The sequence below is a fragment of the Urocitellus parryii genome, chromosome 5, assembly GCF_045843805.1.
Source record: "Urocitellus parryii isolate mUroPar1 chromosome 5, mUroPar1.hap1, whole genome shotgun sequence".
Lineage (NCBI taxonomy): Eukaryota > Metazoa > Chordata > Mammalia > Rodentia > Sciuridae > Urocitellus > Urocitellus parryii.
In genome coordinates, this window is record NC_135535.1 from 117,101,896 (window position 1) to 117,116,493 (window position 14,598).

The 14,598-nt window shown below is 32.6% G+C and overlaps 1 protein-coding gene across 5 annotated transcripts in view; it reads right to left on the reverse strand.

Moving 5' to 3' along the window:
* Positions 1–14,598, reverse strand: part of Erc1 (ELKS/RAB6-interacting/CAST family member 1) — a 522,872-nt gene that overhangs the window by 261,583 nt on the left and 246,691 nt on the right. The window lies entirely within an intron of this gene.

Below are 14,598 nucleotides of genomic sequence, written 5' to 3' on the forward strand. Positions count from 1 at the left end.
CTTGCTCTCTGCAACACAGAGATAAAACTATTTGTGTTAGACAGCATAGGCATTAAGAGTTTGATTATTTAAAAACACGAAGCTATTCTGGACCTACTCTTTAAATTTAGCTGAAAGTCAGCTTTGATGAAATGTCTACTTAGATTGAATAACAAAATATTTTCTTTCCCTGGAAAGTTGGGCCAGATGAAAAAAGTGATGTAAATGGCAAGATCTTTCCTACTGTATTCTTCATACAGACAGTTGTTGGCAAACTAATTTTTAAAAACTGAAAAGAAAATGAGTCTTCTAACTTTCCTTCAAAAAAGGAAAGTTTTCTATTCATCTCATCTGAGAAAACTGAAAGTAACTAGATATAAGTGACTAATCTGGCTAAGAATAAGCAATTTATTTAGCCAAGGAATTCTCAGTAGCCCTAATTCGCTATGCAAGTTTCTTAAAGTATAACTTCTGCAAAGGAGATATGCAAGTTTCTTAAAGTATAACTTCTGCAAAGGAGAGAATATATCTATCTAAAGGACACACAAAATCCTACAGGATTTTAAGAACATATAAGATAGTAAAAATCTTAAAATAAGAAGGAAAAATGAAAAAGTTCAAGTAGAATGAAGAACTGGATTTATCGGTTTATTATAAGCTCATCTTCTTTAAACTCTTATAAAACCAGATAATAATAAAGTGTTGACTTTCATAAAAATGATGCAAAAGAACAAGAATTGACTAAATATTCACAGAAAAAAAAAGAATAAAATTAGGCCCCTATCTCTCACCATATACAACAATCAATTCAAAATGGATAAATGTAAGATTCAAACCTTTCAAACTACTAGACAAAAACAGGAAACCTTCATGACATTGGGCTGGGCAAATAGTTTGTTTTTTTGTATGTTTGCTTGTTTAACAAATCTTAAAAGTACAGACAACAAAGGCAAAAACAGACAAATAGGATTACATCAAACTGAAAAGCTTCTACACAGAAGAGCAAACAACCAAAACAGTGATGAAACAACTTACAGCATGTGAGGAAACATTTGCAAACTATACGTATGACAAAAGGTTAATATCTAAAAATACATAAGGAACTCAACTTCACAGCAAGAACACAAATGAACCAATTAAAAAATGGGAAAAAAGACCTGCATAGGCATTTCTTAAAACAAATAGTCAACAAGTATATGGCAGTGGGGGGAACTGTTCAACATCACCAATCATTAGGGAAATGCAAATCAGTATCAAAATAAGGTACCATCTCACCTCAGTTAGCCTGAGTACTATAAAAAAAGACAAAAGAATAACAAACGTTCACAAGGATGTAGCAAAAAAGGTTCTCTCAAATACTGTTGGTAAAGTTGTAAATTATTTAGTCATTATGGAAAGCAGTATTGAGATTTGTCAAAAATTAAAAATAGAACTACCCTATGATTTAGCAATTCCACCACTGTGTATGTATCTAAAGGAAAGGAAATCAGTGTTTTGAGAGACATCTGCACTGCCACCTTTATCGTTGCATTATTTGCAATAGCCAAAATATTGAATCAACCTAAGAGTATGTCAATAGAGGATGAGATAAAAAAAAAAACGTGCTATGTAGTCACATAGGAACACTACTGAGGCATAAAAAGAAGGAAAATGACAAACCCTGTCATTTGTAACAAGTAGAATCCAGAACGTCAAATTCATAGGAGTACAGAGTAGGAAGGTGATTAGCAGAGGCTGGGGAGAACTTGGGGAAGGGAGATGGAATGAGGAATTTAATAGGTACTTGGGTGCAACTGGACAGGAGAAATAATTAGTGTTCTATAGCACTGTAGGTAACTATGGTTAACAAAGATGTATGTCAAAACAGCTAGTAAAGAGGATTTTGAACATGCACAACACAAAGAAACGATAAGTTTAAAGTCATGGATATACTATTTTCCCTGATCTGACCATTGCACACTGTGTACAGGTAGTAATAAGAGAACAAAGATAGCAAATACCCTTTTACCTTCATTGACAAAGTCCACAGCTACTTATCCAGTGAGCAAAATTTGGCTACAAATCTGGTAAGGTAAACCCAGACAGTTTCTAACTACATCTTGATTCCCCTATTTAACAATAAAAAATTGAGTTCATGCCAAAAATTAATAGGAAAACCTTTCAGTTCCACAAATACTGCAGTATAAAGCACACTGCTAGGTCAAATTTATAATCATTCTTTCATGTCCTCATTCTAGAAGATTAAATACATTTTTCTGTACTTAAATTATAATATATGTGCTCCCTTCTCTCTTTAAAATTTAAAATACTAGAGAAAAGATCATAAATTTTGAAAAGTCCAAATAATTACCTCCAAATGATTAAAAAATCAGAAGACACTGAGTTTTTAGTGGCAACAAAGAAATTTAGAAGACAATTGGGTAATGTTTTCAAAACTCTGAGGCAAAGAAATTAAAATTTTCAACTTAGAATTATGTTTCCAGAGTGTTGATTAAATACAATGGTAAAATGCAAACTCTAAATAAAATGTACCTCAATCAGAAGCTCTTTCAGGAAGCTACCAGGGTGTGCTCTACCAATTTAAAGGAATAAACCTAGAAAAAGGAACACATAGAAGTCCAGAAAAAAAAAGGGCATCTACCATAGATGTACAGAGGAGAGGACCTTGAGGATGATAAACACCTAGAGAATAAAGTACAGACTGGATCAATGGGTGGAAACTCAAAAATGGATGTATAGATTACCTGAAGATAATTAATAAGTGATGATGTATTTTATAATAGCAACAACACTGGGAGGAATTTTATAAATTTAGCAAGAAAAATGGGAATGAACTGGTGATGTGTGTACAAACAAATAATCAAACAAAACACCCAGGACAGGAAAAAGTGAAGCTCAAAACTAAAGCATGTCATGAAAAATTAAAATACAAGTCATAATATACTATGTGCCTCAGGCACAATAGTGTAAACTTGAAGATAAGTATATTGGAAGGATGCAAAGAGGTCGGATATGTGTAGTAGTTTATTTGCTAATTCAACATCATCAATGATAAGAAGTCAGCAGAAATACTAAAAGAACAGTAATAATCAACAATTTTAGAATGTAATCTGGAAAGGTGGAAAAAAAGAAGAAACAACAAAAGTGGTGAAAGGGCTTGTCTTAGAGAAATAGAAATTAGAGTTAGACAAAAATGAGGGAGATATTATTATAAGCAACAAAGTATTATTTTTACTTTGTAAAACAAATACATACAATTATGATTTTTAAAAATCAAAAGCAAATTGAAGAATATATTAGAAGAATAACATGCAGTGCAAGTAAATTAATAAGGACAGAAAGAAGTTCTGAAAATAGTTATAAATGTAATTATATTTAAGGTACCTATAACTCTAAACATGTGGGTTATTTACTATGAAAGAGAAAAGTGCCTGTGTAAATACATCCTCAAACACTGCTAATGTGAAAAGAAAGTTGAAGAGACAAAACATGTATGAATTTGTGAGTTTTTGAGCTTTTAAGCTTCTTATTCAAAAGTCCTATGTGTTTCTTCATAGCAATAATTTGCACAAGTGGGATAAGATTATGAGAAACTCCTTCCATGTCTTTTAGTAAACACAGACACTCCAAATTGAAGATTTTTTTTAAAGGGGACAATATAGTGCAATAAGCTCCATTATCATTCTGAAGATTCTAAAGATATTTAAATCTTAAAATATGCCAATAGCAGATGTCTAAGGCACAGCACAAAACCAACAGGTTTTAAAGTTTTTTTTACCATCCTCTTTTTTTCTGAGGAAATAGTTTCTGTTTTTCTTTCATATTTACAAAAACATCAGTGAGTAGATTTTGGTTCCTATCATCAAAATGACATAAAACTCTAGTGACAAAATTACTTGTCTGTATTAAACTTGATGGTGTATTCTGGTTTCAATGAAAAGAAAAACCTCTAATCTGTCCATTACCTAAACTTTGATAATTTTTACCTACTTTCTTGAATGTGGGAGCCTTCAAGATGTTGACTAGTAAAATCTTTCACTTTAGAACATGTCAAACACCACAAACTTCTGCTCTCAAATTCACACTGAAGGAAGTAAAAATAACATGCTGAACCCCTGGGAAGTGCTCCTTGGTAGCTTAAATAGAGTGACTGTATCAAGTACAACCTAATGCCCTGAATATGTGCTTTATAATCTCAACTTTATTTTCTCTTTCAAAGAGTCCACATCACTATCTTTAGGATAAACCATGAGGTAGTCATGCCATTTTGAGTAGAAAAAGCCAGAGAAATCTAACTTTGACAGCACTACTTCCCTTCCATCCCTAAAAGATTTCTCAGGTTTTGAAGGATTTGAAGCATCTGGAAATTAGGCAGTTAACCCACTGAAACTAAATACAGATACAAATGAAAGTTAAAAAAAAAATGAAGTTAAGGTAGAACATGCCACATTTAAGTTTGACAAAACCATTTCTGTTGTTTCTTTATGTATACTTTTTTAAAAAACATTTTTTTAGTTTTGATTGTCATAGCACCTTTATTTTATTTATTTATTTTCCTCATACTTGTAAGGCAAGTGCCCTGCCACTGAGCCAGAACCCCATGCCTTTATGTATTCTTAATGTTACAGTTTATAATAAAATCTTCTTAACCTCTTCAGCTTTATATACTACAGGCTGACTATCCCTTATCTTAAATGCTTGGTACCACAAGTGTTTTGGATTTGGGATTTTTTTTTTTTTTTTTTTTTTTTTTAGATTTTGGAATATCTGAATACACATAAATTAGATATCCTGGGGATGGGACCAATCTAAATGTGAAATTCATTTATACTTCACATATACCTTAAAGACACAGCCTGAAGGCAACTTTGTACAATATTTTTAGTGTGTCTAGCTTTGATTGTGACCTGTTACATGAATGTAGGTGTGAAATTTTCCACTTGTGTCACATCTGTTCTAAAAAAGCTTCAGATTTTGGAGTATTTCAGATTTTTAACTTTCAGATTAGGGATGTTCAATCTGTATTTGCATTGTCTAATGCTGTAGTCACTACAAACCAAGGGCTACTGAGACTTAAAATGTGGCTAGTCCAAACTAATACGCATAATAAATATGCACTAAATTTCAAAGAGTTTCAGAAAAAGGAAAATACTTAATTGATAATTTTCATATTGATATGCCAAAGTGATATTTTAGATATATCTGATTAAATAAAACATTATTATAATTGGTATCTTTTTCTTTTAATTTCTTTTAATAAGGCATTTAAAAATACGAAATTATACAGGTAGCTCACATTATATTTTCACTAGAAAAGGCTGTGTTAACTACAGAATTTTACATATGTAATTTTCTATAAAAGAATATATACATATACACTAAAAACTCTCATATATTACTTAAGTTTGTGACTCTTTTCCTAATTGACAACTATTAGCAGACAAATGTGTTACAAAGGTGATAGTCCTTATGACAAACACTGCCAAAAGCTCCAACAATACTTGGCCCTAATAATTACCATTGTGGTAACATTAATAAAACAATTTCAAATAATATTTACTCATCTTCCAGTAGAGAAAATCAAGCTATGGAATTAGAAGAAAATATTCAGGCTATGGCAGATCATTTCAATATGAGGCTGTAACATATCTTTGCTAGTTATTTGTTGTTATTTAACAAGTCACCTCAAAACTTAGCAGTTTAAGACAACAGTGCACTCATATTATCTCACACAGTTTCTGTTTGACAGGAAGTCAAAAGTAGCTTAACTGAATATTTCTGGTTCTGGGGTCTCTAGTGGGATTGTAGTCAAGATGTTAACCAGACTTAGTCCCATGCTTCCACCTACGTGGTTGACAAGAAGGACTAGCTATTGACAAGAGGCCTCTGTTCCTCTCCAAGGAACTATGTGAGTTTCATACAATATGGAGGCTGGCTTTTAACAGAACAAATATTCTCAGAAAGGAAGGTAGGAGCACCAACATCTTCTATGACCTAGCTTCAGAAGTCACATATTGTCACTTCTGCCTTCCTCTATTGTTCACAGTCCAACCCTGTCACAGTGTGGAAGAGCACTATATAAGGGCAGGAGTACCAGCAGGTAAAGATGGTTTGGAGCCATTACTGTAGGAGCATAATCATAATATTTGAACACGTAGCTCCAGTATAATAAAAACTGAATCATTAATGAAGCCAAAATTTCTCATAAGAGAAAAAATACCTTTGCTACACAGTTGTGTTCAACTCCATTCTTTAATAATTCAGTACTAAAAAAATACACAAAGATATGCCAATTATGAAAGTTCCTCAATAGACATATACAATGGAGATTTATTAAAAAGTTTAGTTGGACTTCTGAATGAGTTCTTATATCCGATTGTTTGGGAAGTCAATCCATTTTTCTTGAAATCATTCTACCTTCATTGTAAGTGTTTCTACTCTTAAAGTAGAAAGAAAAGTCAAAAACATTTAACTGAAAATAGTAATTCAGAATTGCATACTATTTATTTCCAAAATTGCTAAAAGAGTAGGTTTTAAATGTTCTTACTCTTCAAAAAATAAGGATGTGAAGTGATGAATGTGCTACTCAGCCTGATCTCATCATTTTACAAGTATACACATTTTAAACATCACACCGTACAATATAAATACATATAATTATTTGATGACTAAAATTAAACTACAAAGATAGGAATTATCTCATCATTAAGAAAGGCATTAAAGTGGCAGTCTAGAGGAACAAGACTAAGTGAGGCACATTCAATTTCATTTACCTGCTCTAACTCAGACATTTCACTCTGTTTAACCAACGCAGGCAGCCCAAGATCTAAACATGTACTCTATGCCACAGACAATGCATTTAGTAGCCACCTGAAGATAGTAAAAGGACATGTGCCATTTTAAATAGTTCATATCACTTAAGATGAAAACAGTATTCTAGAGTTTTACTCTAATTAATTACTATTAATTATAATTGCATTTATCAGAATTAACACAAATGGGTTTTCCTATCACTGGATTAGGTAATATAAACCCCCTTTTAGCAACTATACCTATTAGGTAAGGTCAAATTAGAACTCACTTCACTTACACAATATAAGGTTCAAGGCAGGAGTTTTGTATAACTACTAGAGGAGGTCCAGTAGAGGGAGAAGTGGGAAGCTTATTCTAACACTTCAATGAATTTCTCATCTCCTTAAGTAAAAAGGCCTCCATACAGAAAGGAAATTAGGGTAAAAGTTTTGACAGTTGTCACTACAACCTCATGCAAGCAAATTAACAAAAAGTCTGGACCCTTAGCAATTCCCATTACACAACTAATACACTGGCTGAACTTAACTTATTGACATCAGGTCTATCAATATCAAGTTGAATTTCATTGCTGCTCTACTACTCTAGCCTCCATCATGTTTCTCCAAAATCAAATGTTCAATAAGGAAAGCAAAGAAAAACATAAAAAGGGAAAAAGAGTCATTAATAATTACTTTATTGTTCCCTTCAAACATCTCCATCCAAATAATAAAAAAGGTGCAATAATACATAGAATCACTCAATAATAATGACAGATCTTATTAAGCATTTCCCTTTTTCACAAGTAGGAGGAAAGCCAATTCAGGTATCATATACACTGTTCAAAGTAACAGCTTCCCATTCTCTCCTCCTGTTTCCAACTCTGACATGACACAGTAATGAAGACCACTTATTTGAGTAAGAGCTGCTTCCTTTGGAGTAAACACCACTTATAAGATAGACTTTAACGTGTTCTGAAAGATGATAATGTTAACTGCTACCCATTATGCTTAATGTAAAGAGAGAGTAATTCTTTTCTACCTCAACCCCACTGCTTATTCTGTCTCTTCTTCCCTACTCCCCAAGCATGCGTACACATGCAGAAGATTTCATGAAAATCATTCAACATGTCAGAACTCATTTACCAACTTCTCAGATACTTAATGAGGAAAAGATTGGAGCCAGATGTATTGATAAAGTCAGGGTTAGGATAAGAAAGCCAGCCTAACACAGAAACAGAATTTGGTAACATACCAGCTACATTTTTTTCATAACTTTAAAGTCTTCTCCTCTTTTTTTAATACTCCTTAGAAACTTCCCTCATTTTAATAGAGCTATTATAATCTCAATTATTAAAAATCAAAGTCAAAACAAAAGCAGACGTGCTTCATTAAGGAAATAAAAAGTAGGGGCTGGGATTGTGGCTCAGTGGTAGAGCGCTCGCCTAGCATAGGTGGAACCCAGGTTCGATTCTCAGCACCACATAAAAAAATAAAGGCATTGTGTTGTATCCATCTACAAAAAACAAAAAAACAAAAAGATTCTCTCTCTCTTTAAAAAATAGAAATTATTAAAAAAAGAAAAGGTAAAGACATAAAATGATCTTTCATATAGTAACATTTACAGAGCATATACTACAAATATAGATTGGCTAGGGTCTCATCTTGAAAATTCTGATAGCTGGGTATGAGAAATGTGGACAAGGACATGGGATTTACGTAGCTGTAGGGCACTACACATGTGCAATGCTTATAAAAAGAGCAAGAATATATTTTCAAAATAAAATTTTGAAAAAAAAATCCCAATTTTACTTATAACAACAGGGGTTGGGGACATAGCTCAGTGGTAAAATGTGTGCTTTAGATTGTGCAGGGTCCTGGGTTCAATACCCATCATCAAAATAATAATAACAGTAACAGTGATAAAAACAACTGATGTGATACATAAGAGGTGGACCCTAGACTTTGAGGTCTTGGTACACAGACTACATGCATGCCTGCTTCTGCTCTCTTAAAAAACAAAAAGAACCTTTTGGAAACATCACCTTCCAAATGCAAACTAGAGAGGAGCTTTTAGGATACCACCAAGAAATGAGTAAACTATTAATTTCACTGAAGCCACAATATAGTAGTCCACTTGAAAGTATTTTAGGGTCAAATGTAACTACTCATCATTTATTAGGGAGCCTTCTTTTAATAAGCTCAAAGGATGTAGCTAAATATTGTCACGAAATAGGGCTAACCCTAACTGTAAAGAATAGTGGGTAAGTCCTATCAATAAACAATCTTTCAATAAACTTCATTGATTTTCAAATGAAACTGAATTTCTGCCAGAGGGAAAATTACCTGGAGTCCATTACAAACACTGCAGTTTCTTCAAATATTTTAAAGCCTGCTCTTGCTTTATTCTAACTAAGTAAAAAGTGGCACGATTTGAGGAAGGGGCTTTGAAAAGTTAGTTACACATTTGCCAACAAGTTGAGTAGCGCTTCCTTTGCAGGAAGAGAAATTTTATGTGTCATTACAACAACTATCCATGGAGTTGTAAGAACAGGTGCTAACTATATGTACACTTTTCCAAAGTAATCCCCAACTCCATTTAATATTTATCAAGAATATCATAAAAACTCACCTATGTTCATCTTCGATATAGAAAAGGCCCTGCATTGCTAAGAAAAAAAAATAATTTACAAGGAAAAAATGATATAGAATTAAACATATAAGTAGGTAAAAAGGTCTAGAAAGAGGAAATCAAAATTAATTTTTATAAGAACAAGAACTTGAACACAGTAAATAATTATCTCCATAGACTATCTAAAAAGGAATGCTAAATAGTCTTATTTCAGAAATTTAAAAAATAACTATCAAAATGAAAGAAACTATTTTGTAGATAGCACATATCAAATCAAATTTTAGAGAAAACACAAAATGTTTCACTGTTTCTACATCTGAGAATATGCCCACTATATGTAAAGTTGATTTCCCCATCTCTATTTCCATCATTTTCACTTTCTTTGAACTTTATTCATAATATGCATTGGTCTCAGGAGAGCTAACTCACAAGAGCCACAGCATTCTTTCAGCAGTTCCATTAATCTCTCTGACAGCAACCTCCTCAAGGTTAAATGCAGATACTTATCTTTGCATTAAATAAAAACAAAGCTCCAAATCACAACTGATTGGGGCTGGAGATGTGGCTCAGCGGTAGTGCGCTCGCCTGGCATGTGTGCGGCCCGGGTTCGATCCTCAGCACCACATACCAACAAAGATGTTGTGTCTGCCGAGAACTAAAAAATAAATATTAAAAATTCTCTCTCTCTCTATCTCTCTCTCTCTCTCCTCTCTCACTCTCTCTTAAAAAAAAAAAAAAAAAACAAATCACAACTGATTTGAGTTCCTTTAGTCCACTCTATTTGGCCTTATTAGAAGTGACTGGAACTTACAGCTTTGTCAAAAGATGTATTTGAATGCTACTACACAAAGAAAAAATACAAATAAGTAAATATTCTCAACTTAGAAAAGATGGCATTCTTTTGTTAGAATATGCAAGGCCTTTTAAGGGCCTTGAAACCCATAAAATTTTAAAGAATATATATTTGAATGTTGAATGTAATATCATCATTCAAAGTTCTTAAATTTTATAACCTAAATTTTAGATTTTTATTATTTATAACTCAATAATTATAACTGTAAGTAGTTAAAAGCAAAGTAAAACACTGCTTAAGACTAAAAATACATTTTAAAAGTAACCCTTAACTTATGGTAGATATAAACTAGTTGAGAAGAGAAAGAAAACGGGCAATTATAAAATAATGTATAGAAAAGTGCAAGACAGTTTTTTTTAAGATTTAAATTTTAATTTGTTATATATGACAGCAGAATGCATAACAATTTATACTACACATATAGAGCACAGTTTCTCATAATTCTGGTTGTACACAAAGTAGAGTCACACCATTCATTTAAAAAAAGTGTTCATGATAAGAAAACACATTACTCATTCTCCACATTTTAACATGGTTTCTGTTTTTTATTTTGTTATTGATTTCTCTTTTCATTTCACTGTGTTCTGGCAGGATACAAGAGATTATCTGCATTCTTTTTGTACTTGCTAAGACTGTCTTTCAATCCTAAATTGGTCTATTTTAGAGAAGTTTTCACGTGCAGCTGAGAAGAAAGTGAATTTGTTTTATGATAGAAGAAATATTCTATACATAACTATTAGATACATTTGAATAAAATTATTCTTTAGTTCTCAAGGAGAAAAAGGAAAGTGCAAGGCAATAAAGCATAAGTATACATACAGGGTTAAAGAACAATGGAGAAGACAAAAGAGTAGAGTTTATTAATAAACAGTAATTTAGGGGTGGAAATTTTATATAGTAAAACTGAAAATTCATAGGAAGAAGATTCAGCATAAGAATAAGAATAATAAATCAATAAACTATGTTCAAAGAAAACAAGCATTATCAGATTATCTAAAGCAGAATAGCTATGCTAGTGAGTATTTTACCTTAAAATGGGGTTAAAACATTTTCAGGTTTGGTCAATGGGAGATTCCAAATGCTAGGTACTAGGGTCTCAAAGTTTGTCTCCCTCATCAAAATTCTTAGAGTGAAATCCAATCATCAATGCAATGGCATTAAGAGGTGGTCCCTTTTAAATATTATTAGGTCATGAAGGCAAAGCCCTCATGGACAGGATTAGAGTCCTTATAAGAGACCTGAGATAGCTACTTTGCCCCTTTTACCATGTGAAAAAACCAAGTTGTCACCTATTACACTGAAAGCAGGCCCTCAAGAGAAATCAAATCTGTTGATGCTTTGATCTTAGACTACCCAGTCTCTACAACTGTAAGCAATAATTTTCTGTTGTTCATAAGCTAGCCACTTTATGATATTTTCTTACAGCAACAGAAACAGACTAAAACATAAAGCCAAGATGTATGTGACTGAGAGTTCCTGATCTCTTTAGATATAATTAACATCAGTAAAAATTTATGGCAGAATATCAAGCCAAGGTTACCAAAATCAGGTATAAGGGGGAAACTGACATATAAACCATTAGTATATATCACAAAGTGAGATAAAATAAACCCTGAAATCAAAGGAGATACAAACTCTAAAGGAATTACAACAGAAAGCATGATTAATTCCAACTGTAAGATTTATGCAGGCTTTCTAAAGGAGGGAGAAATTAAACCTCAGAAGATGTGTAATGGACTAGGAGTATAGTTTTAGTGATATTTCTGGGGTTACATCTCTAGCACTGGGGATTGGGAGAGACACACAGATGGGTAAGGGAGCTCTTAAATCCCAAAATCACTTTGGGTCAAATCAGTGAAGATTGCACTTCATGCAACTATTTATGCGGGAGGATCCTTTGGTTGGGATTTACCTAATTTCAGCTCTGTGTTCTGAAATTACTATAATTATAATTAATATAACTATATTATAACACATTTTTAACATACTCAGCATACACACAAAAATATGTAATATGCATATATACTGTTAATGGAGAGGAAATACAACTTTTTATTTATCTCCTATCCTCAGAGCCCTCAGCACAATGACTACTCCATACAGGCAATTAATACACGTTTAGCAAAGACAACTACAGATATTCTAAAATTTGATTTAATTAAATAAAATAAAATACAGTTTAAGGGAAATTAAACAACTTCAGAACTGAATTTAATTAATACAAAGCTAAATTCTGGGTAAGGGAAACAAAACATATGGCAAAATTACAAGTAAAATATCAACAGAAGAGACACCAAAATAGAACAGCATAACAGATAACAGGAAAGGGTCATGACCAAAAAGTGCCTCAATGTCTTTATTACTTATGTCTTATATCAGTGATTTTCAACTAGAATTGTGAAAAGTTTAATTTATCTATGGACCATGCTGGAAAATTTTAGATAACCATTGTAAGTATAGTCAAGTTCTAGAAAGCCATGTGCAAAAAAACATTCCTGAGAAGGTATGACAAAGATCCAAGAGACACTGAATTTTGGTGAACACAGACAGAAAAACTGGCCAATGCAAGTAGCAGGATCAATATGGGACTATTACCTCCAAGGTCAATAGGCATAATGGAAAGTATCTATCTTATCCAGGGGAGGTCACTATGCTACCTCTGGGTCATTTATTTCTGATACACTGGACCAGACCACTCAACTGTGCTGTCCTCTTTCTCAATCTCTCAGTAGCATTAACACAATGTATTTATAGATGTTCATCGACACATAGTGGGGCTAAATCCTGCTAAACCCATTGTAAAGCAAAAATACCATTATGTAATCAAATGATGGAAGTCAGAGGGATCTTCTGTACTCTCTTCTTTAGAGACAATATTCTCCTGCCTTCTGTGATCCTGTACTCTTTCTTATTCTCTCCCACTTCAACTGGCCTCTTCATTTCAGTCTGCTTCTCAGCACCATCTCCTCCTAGTCTATCCCATCTGTAAATGTTGAGGATCCTAAGGCCTCAGCTCTAATCCCATGTTCTTCTGTTAATATTTTATCTATAGATGGTATAATAATACCATCTATAATAATACCATCTATACCAATACCAATAATACTGTGGATTTAGATATTACACACACACACACACACACACACACACACACACACACAAACACACACACACACCACTAGGAAATGAACTCAGGGGCATCCAACCCCTGAGCCACATCTCCAGCACTATTTTGTATTTTTATTTAGAGACAAAGTCTCACTCAGATGTTTACTTAGTACCTTGCTTTTGCTGAGGCTAGCTCTGAACTTGTGATCCTCCTGCCTCCACCTCCTGAACAATTGTGGTTATAGGCATGTGCCACCATGCCCAGTTTTAAATATAATTTTATGCTCATTTGCAAAACTAATTTATTTCAGACTTCTCTAAACTTCAATTTGAGGTACTGGGGATTAAATCCATGGCCTTGTGCATGTGATGCGAGCACTCTACCAACTGAGCTATATCCCCATAACATTCTTTAAATTCTTCCCATAAATTCTTCCCATTATTTCACAAAAATCTTTTAAATATTCCAAAGGACATTTCAAAGATTAGTAGGAAAAAATATTTTGAGATAAAAGTAATGATGGTTCAAATACCCTACCAATTTTGTAATAAACATACTGTAAAAACAACATATGTATAAAAATGGATTAAAACAAAAATATTAAACCTAGAATTTAGAACTAAATGGAAATTTCTATAACATTTAGCATATAATTAATTAGATGTTTAAAAACAACTTTTAAAAAGAATTTCTATTTACTAAATGTTAGCAGAATATTTTACATCTTTGTCTCATATAATACATTAAAATAAATTCTGCATAATCCAAAAGGATGAATAGTTACAATAAACAAGCATGTACAGGCATGTACAAACATTTAAAGAACTAGAAAAACTAATACATCTAACCCTGTTATAAACGGGAGATGAATAACAGAATTGTCTAGAAAGGTTAAGGTAGGCAAATCATATTTTTTAAAAGTAGTTTACACAATAAAATGTAGCAAATCAGTCTTAAAGTAAAAATAATGAAAAGAGGAAAATATACATCAATTTGCATCAGTACAAAACATTGATTCACACTAGGTTCTCAATAGAGATCTTTGTAAGGTAATTAATTTTTGACATAGAAATTTCAGATAATAGGTCAAATAATAAATCATTATATGAGAAAAATGAAGTTTCATTAAAGAAATGAAAAAAATACTACTACTTTATGTGCACATAATGAACACAAATTTAAACAAAACCAAAGTGATCATGGGGAAAATAATGGCTAAACTGTTGGGAGCATTATA